Genomic DNA, 14241 nt, shown 5'->3' with positions numbered 1-14241 from the left:
TCTTACACTTATGAAACAAGGTCAAAGAAAGTTGGAATAAGCAGGTGTTACCCTGTGCAATCCAAAAGGGATAATGCATTTAAAATGTGTGTTACTTAAATCATAAATGGGTAGGTGTGAGCAAAATCTTCAGATACACAGTACACGTGTAATACTGGGAGAGAGGAAGGAAGGAAAGATCGGATCCAAAATATTTATTTTCATCTTTAAGTTATATTAACTCTCTTCCTGACACAGCAAAAAAGAAACGAACCTCTTAACTTATCCTCACAGCACAATATTAAATAGGAAAGTTTTAGCTCTGATTTACAGTTGAAAAATTGACATATATTGACTTACCTAAACATAAAAGAGTGAAACATTGAGCAAATCAAACGGCCCATCTGGCCAAGTACTTTTTGAAGCTATGTAACAAGATGAAAAAGCAAATAACCACTGAAACAACACATTGGGGAAATGCCTATCTCAGAACAGCCTAGAGCTCTGTGCAAAGGATGGGCAGCCTTGACCCTCAGCCCTTTGCCTAAGATGTAGAGCTGGGTCCAGTTCCTCCTTTACCATAAACCTGACCCAAGCCTACCATTTTTAAAGTCCTGTTTCTGAAAGGAGTATAATGATATTTCCTTTCTGTCTCACCCATCTAGGTGCTAAATTCTTCAACATCACTTACAGTGTGTTCATAGGGAGCACAGTGCAATGAGATCCTGACCAGGAATGAGGCCATCAAGCTGTGTCATGGCAAGCACGATAATGCCTTCAAGTCAAAGTGACAGTAGAATCACCCAGTTCTCACAACTGTGTAGGTGCATAATTACAGTTTAGAGTGTATTTGTACAGTCCAGGTGTTTGCCCAAACATCTTAGGGTTAATTATAAGCACTGCATTCAGACAGCCTCACCTGCACTCCCATTAAGACCATGTATGAGTGCTATGAAATGCTACGGCACTTTTCAAGAAGAAACTGGCATTTGCAGAGAGCAAGCATGGATAATATGGAAGACATTGTTATAATCAGGCATCTTGTAACTGTTCTTAGATAACTGTGCCTCTGATAATAAGAGCCAGCAACTGCATTTAACTTGCTGAATGCTATTTAGCAATACACTTCTAACTGAAGTTTTCTAAACAAGTCGCAAGAAACACAAAGAAGTCATTTATTATAAGCAGACTCTTCATAGAGCAGAGTTAGAAATTAGGAATCATGAGTATTTACACAAAAAATTATAATTCTACATGACTCTGTAACAGGCAACAACAACTGCCTGGTATACCTGTATATAATGACACAGTGTAACACTGTTGCCAGCACAGAATACATACAGTTAGAAGACAAACAGCTGCAAAAATTACAAAGGTCATGAATCCTCTCCAGCATATAAGACTAGCCAGAGAAATTTCCACAGGTTACCCGAGAGATGGCTGTGCCACGTAGGAGAGGAGTGCACGCACGCTCACCTAGCAAAGACCCATGTCCACAGACCTGTGATGTACACAGCTAGACAGTCTTAGGAAACCACCACTTTTCTGTGAGGCACATGAAGCCCTGTCAGTAAAGACACCAATACCATAATGTGACCTCCAAATCCTGCACTACCTTCAGCCAGCACCAGCTTAGTTTCGTGCCACAGTTTTGGATACAGAACTCATGGTTCAGGCTTAATGAAATTGCGCATTAATTCTGCCCTTTCCTTGAACACAATGTACACCCTGGAAAACAACAAAGAACTCAAACATAAAACAGAACTCCCCTTTACTGGCAAAATCCATGTGAAAAATGAACTCTGGGATAGAAGAGAGACTCCTCTCTTCCAGAGAGCCTCAGCTGGTACCACAAGGCTAAAATGACTTAAGTCCAGAAACAACATGAACTATAACAATAGATTTATTAACATTTTCTTTAGCATTTAGGCACTAAAGACATTGAAATGGTTAACCTTGTGTGAAAGGGACTCCCCCTGTAAAGCTCCAGAGTGTTTGACTATACAGAAATAATACCCAGAGATTATTCTTTATTTTAAGTATAGTCTAGTTGGGCTGAAAACTGCCATTGTAGAGGACAGCCTCTTTGAAGAGGCTTCAGACTCTTAACTCTGCCATGGTGCTGAGGAAGTCAATGAAATTGGTGGACTTGATTGGGGGGATCATTTTAATTTATTTCTAAACCAGATATCATTCCTGCCTCCTCCTGACTTACACACATTGCATTTGGACTCCATAGTGAAGGAACAAAGCCCAACAGAATGGGAAAGAGAAAAAAGATATGTAACAGAAGTGAGAAACTGGTATCTAAAGCAAAGCCTAAAACCCAGATAAAATCACATCATCAAGTGCCGCAAAAACAAAGAGCTTCAGCGTAGCAGAGAAAGCAAAGCCTTGAAGCATTCAGATGAAATCCTCATCTGGGCAAAGTTCATTTGGTTTTGTAAATGACATCAACAGGGTCAGGATTAGCTTCTCTGTGTGTTGAAATACACTAACCTTATTGAGATGCTCTTCATTGTAAGGATTCCAGTTAGCACTGTAAAAACATAATCTAAATTCTGCCTCTGTGAAAATCATCACAGTAATGCAGTGGTAGCAACAGCAACAACAGAAAAACACAGCATTTCAAAAGATCCACAACTCATCAGAACAAGCATTTCTGCTGAAATCTTAGTGCTTAATAAAATCAAAACAATGTTGAAAATATTAAAAAAAAAAAAAAAAGATACAACTCATTCCACCCCACAATGTTCCCAGAAGAAAAGAAGAAAGAGGGTTTTGCTCACTTTTCATTTTTAAATGACTTTCCCTTATTTTAAATTCCGTACTTTTTTTTTCCATATTACATTTACACTTCAGATGTCAGAATCTAAATGAAATATTTCAGTTTTGAAATATGAATCAAAACAATACAGACTGTAAGTCAAATATCTCCCTATACACATGTGAGGCTATGGAGTTTTCCTTCGTGGAGTCTTTCAACATTTTTAGGTTTTGCTCCAAGTCAGCTGGAAGCAGAATACTTAACAAATTTCCAGATGCCAGAGGAAACTGGCCTTCCACCAGGCTATTTCCACATCCCTTTGCATCAACTGATTTTAAATGAGGATCAAGAGAAAGAAATTTTCTAAAGGTAATTAAGGAGAAATTCCAGAAATCTAAAAATTAAAGGTGATTTTTTTTTTTAACTAATGGTATAATTGAACTCACACAGACAACACTACAAAGACACTTCATACTGAAGAGTAGCATCCAAGGCTCAGAAGACAGAGTGTGCAGCTTTCATAAGTTGAGCAACTCATGAAAGCTCCAAGGGGAAATGCCACATTTAACAAAATAATCAAAGCTGGCAACTGTGAAATGAGAATGCTTCACGTTCAAGAAGAAAAATCTAAATTTAAAAAAAAAAAAAACAAAAAAAACAAAACAAAACAAAAAAAAACAACAAACAGTAAAGTTAATCAACTAAATTAAAGTTTTGTGTTACATGGCAATTGGTCTGTCTCAGACATGACTGTTTACATCAGCTGTTGAGTAATTAGGACTGCAGCTAGTAAAAAGCATCTCAGCAGCTGCTGCTTTGTCCAAATACACATTGTATAAACGTCCATAGAGAAACACGGCTGTGTTATCACGACCCGCCTGTCTGAAAACACCACACCTACACAGTCACTGCTCCCATTCAGACATGGATTACAGCCGCACAGATTGACAAGTAATCTCAGTAGACAGTGCAAGATAGCACATCGTGTTGGCAGTCAGCAGAGCCACAGCTAGAGCTAGTCCAAAGTAAACACCCCTGAAACATATACAAACATGGGTGCTGAGTCCTTTAGCACTGTTTTGTTCTACAAATCCACATCTATGAAGCTGCTCTATTTTATTTTTTATATATACATATGTAAATATATATATTCTTAGATAAATACCTAAAGAGTACAGGAAGGGCATTGTGGGCATCATCTAACATGAGACCTTGAAAGCTGGAATTCACCGTGCTTGTCACTGTGTTTGAGAGTCGTAACAACGCAGTGAAAACTCATTAATCACTTTCTCAACAACTTCTCCTCACTAACTTTTAGTACGTGGAAATAATAACTTTTTCTCAGTATATGAGCTTTAGTCATAGAAAATACATATTTATACAAATAATTAATTAATCCCTTCTCGACATCTACTATGCCTGAAACATCTGGCATTTTTTTCTCTTAATCAACACGGTTCCCACAGGCTTGGCATTTTAAACACAGTTATTTTAAATAACTCCAATTGTCAACACCAAATCATGTTTTGTGCCTTTAGATGGCTGCAAATATAATTACTAGAGACAATCCATCAATTGCTAACCCCTGAACATGTCTATTGAGACACAGAGGCTCAGAGAAGACATGCATTCCTCTGTTCCTTGCCATCTTCTGCATACTTATACAGGTCTGCAGGACTGTTACAAAAGAGCACATAAGACTGCTTGAAAGCCATCATGAGATATGAAATAATCTGCTTTTTACAACTCTCAGGGGGCAGCACGCATACCGACTAAACAAGAAGGTTCTTCTTCCTATTCCTTGTCAGGAAATAAACTCCTGATAAAGGGATGACATGCTGTAAGAATGCCTGTTTTATTTTATTCTCTATTAACAGAGATCAAGGACTAAGGGAAGAAGGATGAACTTTTTATTTTCCCCACAAGAAAACATTCCCTATAGGTCTGGGAACTGCTACCATGGTTCACAAGAGAATCTAGTGTATACCTTTTTATACATTTCCAGTCCAGTGTTTCAAGCAGACCTCGGCCCCTGAATTGGGCTAATCCACTGGTTTTCCAGTTCAAGGTACAAAGCAAGAAAGGCAACCGGACTTGAGAAATGCTGACGAACAGTCTGGTATCCAAAGGGCTATAAAAAAAAAGAGCTCCACGTTTCAAATTGGACTAGGGTTTTCAGGGCTATACTGGGGACTACGACCCCAAGATACTCTGGTGTAAGCGTGGTGGCTCGCCAAGCAACCAGAAAGCAGGTATGGCAACAGGAGGACAATGGGAGAGAAGGCAGGGCAGAGAGCTGCCAGGTGTAAAAGCAGGTCACATGCTAGAATAAAAGGTAGGTACTGTCCCAGAGCAGAGAGGTTAGGAGCTATATGACGTTGGCACTGTGCCCACAGGTGATGTGGAACAAACTCCTGCATTTGCAGGAACACCAGCAGCATGCCAAGCAGCTGCAATATCCAGAGTCTGTAGTAGAACCAGGAGTGCTCTCTACCCCTTGCTTCACAGACGGAAAGTTCTCCCATGTAGTATAAAGCTGCAGTGCTTTCTAAAGCTCCTTCTGTGGGGACCCTGGTATTGGCCTTTCCATTACACACACCAAAAAGTGTTTTCTCACCTCTGACACTGAAATGAGTCCTATTTCTAAAACAGCTGTCTTGCACCATTTGTCACTTAAGAGAAAGCCCTGAATAAACGGAGAGTACATTGACCTGTGGCTAAGAAAAATGTTGCTAAGACACACAGCTTAATTGCATCTGTCAAAAATGTATTCGTGCTCACTACACCTGATGAATCATCACCACACACTTTCTGACTGCCAGACTGAACTCTTTAAGGACAACAGAAGTCTTGGAACTCAGCCACCTCTAGGTGGAATCTTTAAATAAAATACTATAAATAATAACAAATGTATTATATGGGTCTTCATGCAGGTATCTTGGACAAATTCCTTGTCGTGGCACTAAAACCATTGTGCTTACAGTCTTCCTAAAGTTTCACAGAAGGGTCTTATCACTTCCTCCTCCCACCCTTCAAACTTGTATTGTATCATCTGAAATTATTATCACAGCCCCCCACCCCAACTACATTTCAAATGGAAGATAAACAAATTTTATTGGCTTATATTTATTTTGTTTCAGGTTCAGTTAATACTCGCAGTATGTGATCAGTGATTTCATCTGCATGAAGAAGAACATACAATATACCATCTTAGAAATAAACTACATTTCAGTGACTTCATGATGAACTTCCTTGTGAAAAAAAGCCAATTTAATGTTTAAAATATGGCAATTCTGTGAATCTTGTAATGGTGTTGCAATGGAGTTTTGCAAACCTAGAGCTCAGAATAAGGAAAACCATACATGTATTTGTCAGCTGCTTTGACTAAATGTTTTAGTCAGAATTAGAGATAAACTCATAACAGAACTCCAGATTACATCTCTAAGCATGATTTAGTTTTCCAGGTACAGCTTTGTAAGCAGGATGTCACAAAAAAAGCATACCAGAATACACTGAAGTAGCAGGGACTTCTGTTAAGATTAAATTTAAATTTTTTTCAGTTCTTTCATAATTTTTTCTTCTCTCTTCAATCTCATCCAGGTTTGCCTATCGTCTTTTAGAGTCTCTATCAGTATGTAGACCTGGGGTATACAACCACCAAATCCCTTTCTCATGTCTCCCCCTGGCATCCCACCTAGGCTTAAAGGCAGGTTCTGGCTACAAGTTTCCAGGGGTTTATGTGAAATGCAATTACCTTTCCATGAAGGTAAAGGAGTCTTTTATGTTCCACTTGAAATACTTTACAATGTACAGCAATTACTCAATTCTTTTCAACCAGATCTTGGTCAAGCTACACTTTATTGCTGAACTGACTCCTTTCAAGTATCCTGCTTCCACAATAAGCCATTTCAAACAGCATGTTGATATGGTTTACATGCTAAGTAAGGCTCTAACCTGTATTTTATAAGTGCCCTTATACTCTTGATTAAGGAAAAAACTTTCGTTAAGAATCAACAATCAGTTCTGCTCCTTTACTGATCAAAAATCTCTGCACGAGGAAGAAGTGCATTTACAGCCATAGCTCCTTCTCTTTCACAACAGCGTAAGACTCTTCAGTTCTTCCAGAGAAAGCCACTTGATCTCTCCTCAACTGGCAAGTTCCTAAAACTCATATTCCACCTACAGCAGGTAAGACTTTGCTCTACGAGTTGTAATAACTGTTACTGCATATATGGAAAGACCTCCAACATTAATGTTAAAATCTTGATCAAAGAACTCTGCTTTGGTTCATTGCATATGACTAGGGGAAGTAATTTGACTCTTCTGTATACCAGCCTCTGTAAAATGGAAGATATTGATGATTACCTCCTCATGAGAAAGTCAAAAGCTTGTTAAGTATTTAAAAATTGCTGGATGGCAGATGCTAAGTATTTTCAGTAGGATTTCACACCAGCAAGATTTTAATTACTGCGGTTCCTCATTTGCTAGATTCCCGGATGAACTGATAGCAGACTCTCATTAATTCACAGCTGAATACCCAAAATGTCAACTAGGGTCAAGACAGTATTGTACACAACTTCAACCCTGAAGTGTGCTACACTAGCTGGTTTTTTTGCAGACATGCATACAAAGACAGCAGATCATCTCTGCTTCTCTGTGCAAGAGAGGGGAGTGACCCCATATGAGATTGATCACCATGAGGTACTCAACCAGATTACATCATGCTCATAGCAATGCCTTGAGCTAAGCTACTTACGTGGGTCTTATGGCTAACACTAACCTTTGCAAAAGCAGAATGCTTTAGGTGTGTCAATCAGGGAGATACAGGCTCATTCTACTGAGAGTTTAATTACAGTATATGAAGATGCACTTTCATTTGACTAATCCTGCAGTGGTGCCCTATCAAACTAAACAAACATCCAGTGTACTGGACAAGCTGGTAAAACCTCCCTCAATGCTACTGCAACTTCCCAGGCTTCTCTCACCTTGCTACCAAGTTATCTAGATGCTGTCTCTGCACCGACCTTGTTTGGAAAACTTAACTGCTCCTCAAATTCCTCTTCAAAGTGATCCTTAAGCTTTAAATTTAGTTAAGCAGCCTCACTTCAGACTTTCTCTCAGCTGTAGTTGTTCAGTTTAGCATGTACGTTATTGTTCATGTTAGAGTGACAGAGGAATTTTTCACTTGAGCTCAAGGTCTGGTTGTGGTAGGATCAAATTTTGTGCAACTGTCAAAATGAAGGAGTCAGTGACTGAGCTGAAGCATCCCCTCCAGATCAAATTACACCCATGTCACACGGAGCACTAACTCAGCTCCTGAAGTTCTGGTCTTGGCAGCAGCACCCTCCTCTCATATGCATGCAGGCAGGCTGGTGTAACTTGTCTCATGCATTATAATGCATTGATCCCTGCCTCAGACTTTTTGCCACCACAGGAGACATGATGTAAGCACCTAAGAAGTCACTGTCTGGCACCTCTGATTTTATTACAAAATGGCTTGGATCAAGGAAGCCATCAAACTGGCTAATAAAGATTCTGAGCTGTGCAGCATAAACCATGAAAATGGTCACTTTATGAGTGCAATCATTATCTCCAGGCTAGGCTGCTCCAGCCTCAGGAACTTGTTTCCTAGGTGTTGTGTAAATTTGGGTTTCTATCTTTTGCCCAATAGCCTCCCTGAAGCTGGCCCAGGTGACAGCAAACCTCATCATGTGCTATTTGCTTACATTAGTGAAAATCCTCCTTGCCAAGGCAACAGCTACCAAAAACTTTTACAGATGCTGCTTGTGCAGGATTACTAAAATACTTTCTGAACAATACCCTTAAGGAGGAATGGTGAGACTTAAAGCATAAAATAATTAAAAGGCAATTAAGAGCAATAAAAAGTTTCTGATCATTTTCCCCTACATTTAAAATGTAAGATATGGGGGAGGGGATTGCCCAATCTCCATGGTTTTCAAATGGCTTCTAGAAAATGAAAGAATGGGGAAAATATTAGACAAAGATGTGTAATAAAGGTTTCAACAAAGCAATCAAATTATGGACTGATACAATAGAGATAAAAAGACACACGTTTCTCATGCAAATAAAAATCCCCATTTTACCTCAGTATATAAATGATACATAGTAAGTCCTGGGATACAAATGCATAAACGCCCTGTCCATTGGTTTCGAACAGTCCCTTGTTCCCTTGACACTCATTTTGATGGCCAGAGCTTACAGCATTTCCAAAACATAATTATTTCAAAGGAAATGGCTAGCTGGAGCAGGAAACATTCTCTAACCTTGAAGAAACACCTTGAGAGCAATTCAGTTTGAGCTGATTTTCTTTCCTCCTTTTCAGGAGAAGAGAGAAGGGATTGAACAATACTTTCTATTAAATTTTATAGCAATAACTCAGCACAACACTTTTACTGTTACAATGAACAAGTCATTGAAAAACAAATCCTTTCAGTTTCATTACATTAAAAGGGGAATTTTGATGAAAATAAAATCCTTTTCTTTAAATCCTGAAAAATGGGAGGGGTTTGGTTTTGTGCGTGGGTTTGGGGGGTATTTTTTTGTTTGTTTTGGTTGTGGATTTTTAGTTTTGTTTTGGGTTTCTTTAGGGTTGGGGGGGGCACTGTTTGTTTATTTTTCTTTTAAACACAGCTTCACCTACTACTTAAGCACTGACAGACTGGAAACAGCAATTGATTTATAGGAACAATGTATGCCAGACTTTTCCAGCCACATAGCACAGGCTGCTTTGCTCTGTATTCCAGTGGTAGAGCGCATAACAGTACTTACAGACAAAGTGAGCATGTGAGAGGAGGGTAGAGGATACCCTAATTGCTCTTGCTCACTGACTCCATCATTGGCTACTACCTCAAATAATATATGTTCACTGAAGCCAAAGCATGTAGAGACGGGAATGCTTTTTCCTTATGAGCCTACCAAGCAGGCAACTCCTCGTCCATGTTCTCCTTCCATAGAGCAAAGGGAGCCAATACTGCCTGCACTGATGACACAGCTCTCCTGACAATGATGATCTGCATCATCCCCAGGTATTATTACCCAGGTTTACGCTTGCACCTCTTTGTGGAGTGGGGCAGGCCAAACACAAGTCTGGTAGAAGAGAAAAATCACAAGACAGACTTGCCAGCCATCAAAACAAAGAAAGGCAAAAAAATTTTGCTAAAATAATGAGGAATTAAAGCCTGAATTGTGACATGTTTGCATTTTCCTGTGATTTACTCAGACTGCAAATTCTTCAAGACAATCAGTGTCTCTCCCTTCCTAACTTCACAGCATCAAGTACCAACTGGTACAGAACATGCTTTGTTCACACAATACTACCTCTAACACAGACAATAAAGCACACGTGCTCTGAATATGAACCTATGACAGGCAGAGCTAAAGATGGAAAAAGAAATAAGATGCTTATCAAGTTCATGAAATTTATTATTTTTCTCAAATTCACACTGGCTTTGAATGCAAGTACCAAAGAAATAAAAGCAGGCAAAACATGCACCTGTAAAACAGTTTATATTCACAGTGAACAAGCACCTGGATTTTTAACTGAAAGAAACCAGAGAAAGGAAGCCATCCTGGGAATAAGCTGCATAACACCTCTACAGAGTCCCTTCCTCCTCATCACTGCCGGCACCCTTTCACCACCGCTCCTTTTCAGTCTCGCTAACTTCCACTCAAGAAGACATTGATCAAAAACTAAACCCAAGCTGACTGAGGCACTGCCATAGCTTTTTCATTCTGCTCTAACTTCTCCTCCTCCTGGAGGGAACATGTCCATCGAGATCATCACTGCTCCAGAGAAAGGAGTTATCACGCAGCATGCATACAGCAACTGACACACCAGGCCCCAGACTAGTTTGGACCTTGGACAACATGCTGTTAAGAATAATTATTCAGAAAGCCAAAGCCAACAGAACAACACTTGCAGAGGCTGCCACCTCTTGGATTTAAGCTGATTCCTATCACCATGTTTCAGAAAGGCTCCATGGCAAAATTTGTCACAGATTATTTGTTATTTGGGGCCCAGGACACCATTTTTACAAAAGCTAAAAAGAGCTTGAATTGGTCTTGAAGTCAGCTTTAAAATAGGGATCGAGTGACAACTAGTGGGGATTTTCATAAGTGCAGCTCCGTGGATTTCTCTGCACGAAGTAATCTGCATCAAGATCCTATCTCTTTGAAATAAAACAGATGCAATCCAATTACATAGAAAAGCTTTCCAGAAAAAACGTGTACACATATGTGAAGACATGGGGAATGTGAATGTGCTCACATGACTCTAAGCTGTTTCTTACCACCCTGGTAAAGCTGCTCAGATACATAGACTTACACAAACCAAGCAACTAGAAACAGAAGCAGCCAGCCCCACAGGAATACACGAGTGCAACCAGCCCACCATCCACTCCCACATAATGAAGAGGTAAGAGTGAAGATGGAAGGAGTCAGAAGTTAGGAGAAGGTAGCATGACCTTCATCCTGGTGCATCCCTTTCCTTGAAGTGTTCCAGCTGACTATTAGAAGCTTATGGCTCCTCAGCTAGGGGCTGGGATTGAACTATTCTGTTTAATAGCCCATGAATCTCTCCTCCATGGACTTCTCTAGTCTGTGTATGCTTTTAGCCTCAACAACATGATGTAGCAATGAGTTCCACAGCTCCATTCTGTGTTGCAGGAAAATATATTTTCATTTACTTAAAAACTACTATTTATTTCATTGGATGGTTTCTAATGCCTGATTTACGAGAAGGTGAACACTCATTCCCTAATTTATCTTCTCTCCCTTCTTCATGATTTCATTAGCCGTCTCCCACGACCTCTCATTTACCTCTTTTCCAGGCTGACAAGTCTTGAAATTGATGAATTCATGCACAGTAGAAAAAAAATCTTTCATTTTATTTGCCTCTTTAATCATCTCAGCACACGGAGCTAATGCTTCCAAAGACTTATTAGAAGCAACCTTCCCAAAGCAGCGTTAGTTGAGGTATGACTCATCATCACTACCTTGAGTACTTGTGGGGTTTTTGGTAGGGAAGGAAGAAGGTTATTTTCTTCTCACATGCAATACTTTGCACTCACTGATGATGCATTTTAACTGTCGTTTTATCAGCTGGTCACTCAGTATTGAGAAAACCTCTGCAACACTTCAAACTGCTTTTAAACCTGGCTACCCTGATTATTTTTATAACACCATCATGTTTTATTAGCATCAGGCCCTAGTACAGTACTACAGCTCTAACATAGCCATCAAAATATTAGGTAAACAATTCTCCCACACAAATAGCTAGAATCAAACAAGGACAAGGAATTGCAACAGGGCCTTTGAAGAAGTTTTTGGAATTTACCCTGCTCAGGTTTCCTGTCCAAAGCACTGTGGTCCTGGTGCATAGACACTGAGAAAGCAGTGGCTGATGGCATTATAACAACTTCTGAATTTGGTAAAAGGAAAAAAAAAATTGAAAGATGGGAGAAAAAGTGCCAACTATACATCTGTTTCAAGAATCCTCAATTAACATTATTCATTGCTTGCCACAGGGAACTGTTTCTTTAAGGTGCTTTAAATCACAACTGAAAGGATACAGAGAAAGTTGTAGATCTGTCAACTCTTACTATTACTGTAAGTCTCCTCTTGAGCATAAGTGTCCTGCCTTTAAAAAAACAAAAGTACTAAACTAAGTTTCTGCTCCTCCTGATTGCAGAAGAAAGCCTAGCAATACTAACCCTAAACATTCATAAAGCAGAAGACAAATTAAAAACAAAACCCAACACTGTGAAATAACCTCATGATTTGAAAAAATATCTCCTGCTTTTGAAGGTATGACTCATCATTTCACTGCTTGTGGATTGGCTGTATCATTACAATGAGACTGGCAAATGTGTCAATTAATTTATTAATCTTTGCCGTTTCAATTTTCATGGCAGGCAGAGAGATATGAAATACTGAACAAGAAAACAGTTTAATCTCTCTCCAGAACACTTCATGTTTTTAAATCAACTCTCTATTCAATCAACATACTGAATGCAGTCTGCTCAATACATAAATGCAATAAATTAATGTGGGCTACAGATAAGATTCAGATTCTGCAGCAGCTCAACTTTCTCAAGAAATAATAAAGACTTCCTAGGTGCTCCCTGAGATGCCCAGAAGTATTTTCCAGACATGACTCCAAGCAGCAAACAATGCAGCGTTGTTCCCCTAGACAAGAACACAGAAAATGGGCACACAGGCAAGCATTCAGCCCTTCCAGAAGGCAGTGATGTCACTGCGAAGTCTCAGCAGAGAAACTAAGGATCAGGTATCACTAAGGCTAGGTTTGTGATGTGGGGCAGTCACTCAGACATCGATGGGCAGATTTGCCAGCACAGGGGAATCACAAAGGCCAATTTGGAAGATACAATGACCACAGCCACTGCCCTTCCACCTTGAGCAGCACACTAGGGTATCTGAAGATGGTTTGTTTGTTCAGGTAGAGGCATTTGTTCAGGGATCAGGACAGAAAATTTGCAGAGCTCCAGCAAGCAGTCACACAGCCCAGGTCATCACATAGCTAGTTGCTTTCAATACTTAAAATTTCACAACCTAGACTGTTATCTACAAGTAGAGGGTTACGCGAGTGAGTGCCTGGTGTTCAAAACAGGAGCAAGGACTTTTCAACAAGGCCACAAAGCATACGTCACTGGATCTTGGTTCTGCATCATTGCTTTTGGTCTAGCTGCTTGGTTCCGCAGGCTCACCAGTCTGTAATCTGTTCCTGTGAACGCTCACCTAACAAGTACCTGAATTGTGACTACATCAGTGAACCACCCTGATACAAATCCTGCTCCTGTAATCTTCAGGGAAGACTGAGATGATGATCTTTGTCTAGCTGGATATACACCAAAATCACCCACTCAGCTCCACAGAGGAGGGCTGGCTGCCTGTCCGTTGCTACAGGACATAAAAACAAGCCATAAACCACCAAGGAGCAATGTATAAAGTGACATTCACACAGGTGGGAGTAGAAACCACTGGAAAAAAATGGGGACAGAAAGGCCAAATGCACACAAAAAGAAGTTGCAAAAATATCAGTGGGACATGAGGTAAAAAGGGGAGCACAGAGAAAGCCCACAATAGTAACTAGGAATTGACAAGGACAGACCATAAAAGATAGGCAAGATAAGCAAAGGACAGAGTGACACGTCATCCCTTCACAAAAGTAATATTGCAGGAGTTTTGATGTAGACTGAGGGCACCCACAGTCACCCATTTATACCCTGGCCAAGAAGAACATGCAAGACCGATGGGCACAAAAGGTTCTGCACCACAGCAGCTTTGTCTCCAAGACACAGCTAATGCTGCAGCACTTATTAGCATCAGGTTGCTAAAATATAAAGTGATCATTGTACAGGTGAAAAAAAGGAAGACTCCTGGGAATACATCTCACCAAGTAACAGAATGATCCTTATCTCATCAAGCAAAGTAAACAGAGCAGCACAGATTCACCG

General features: G+C 39.9%; 1 protein-coding gene across 4 annotated transcripts in view; it reads right to left on the bottom strand.

Annotated features, from left to right (window-relative positions):
- Nucleotides 1-14241, bottom strand: part of TSPAN4 (tetraspanin 4) — a 486303-nt gene that overhangs the window by 376166 nt on the left and 95896 nt on the right. The window lies entirely within an intron of this gene.

This window comes from Harpia harpyja, chromosome 16 (genome assembly GCF_026419915.1).
Source record: "Harpia harpyja isolate bHarHar1 chromosome 16, bHarHar1 primary haplotype, whole genome shotgun sequence".
Classification (NCBI taxonomy): domain Eukaryota; kingdom Metazoa; phylum Chordata; class Aves; order Accipitriformes; family Accipitridae; genus Harpia; species Harpia harpyja.
The sequence above is the reverse complement of the archived record's forward strand: the minus strand, read 5'-3'. Positions and strand labels throughout refer to the sequence as shown.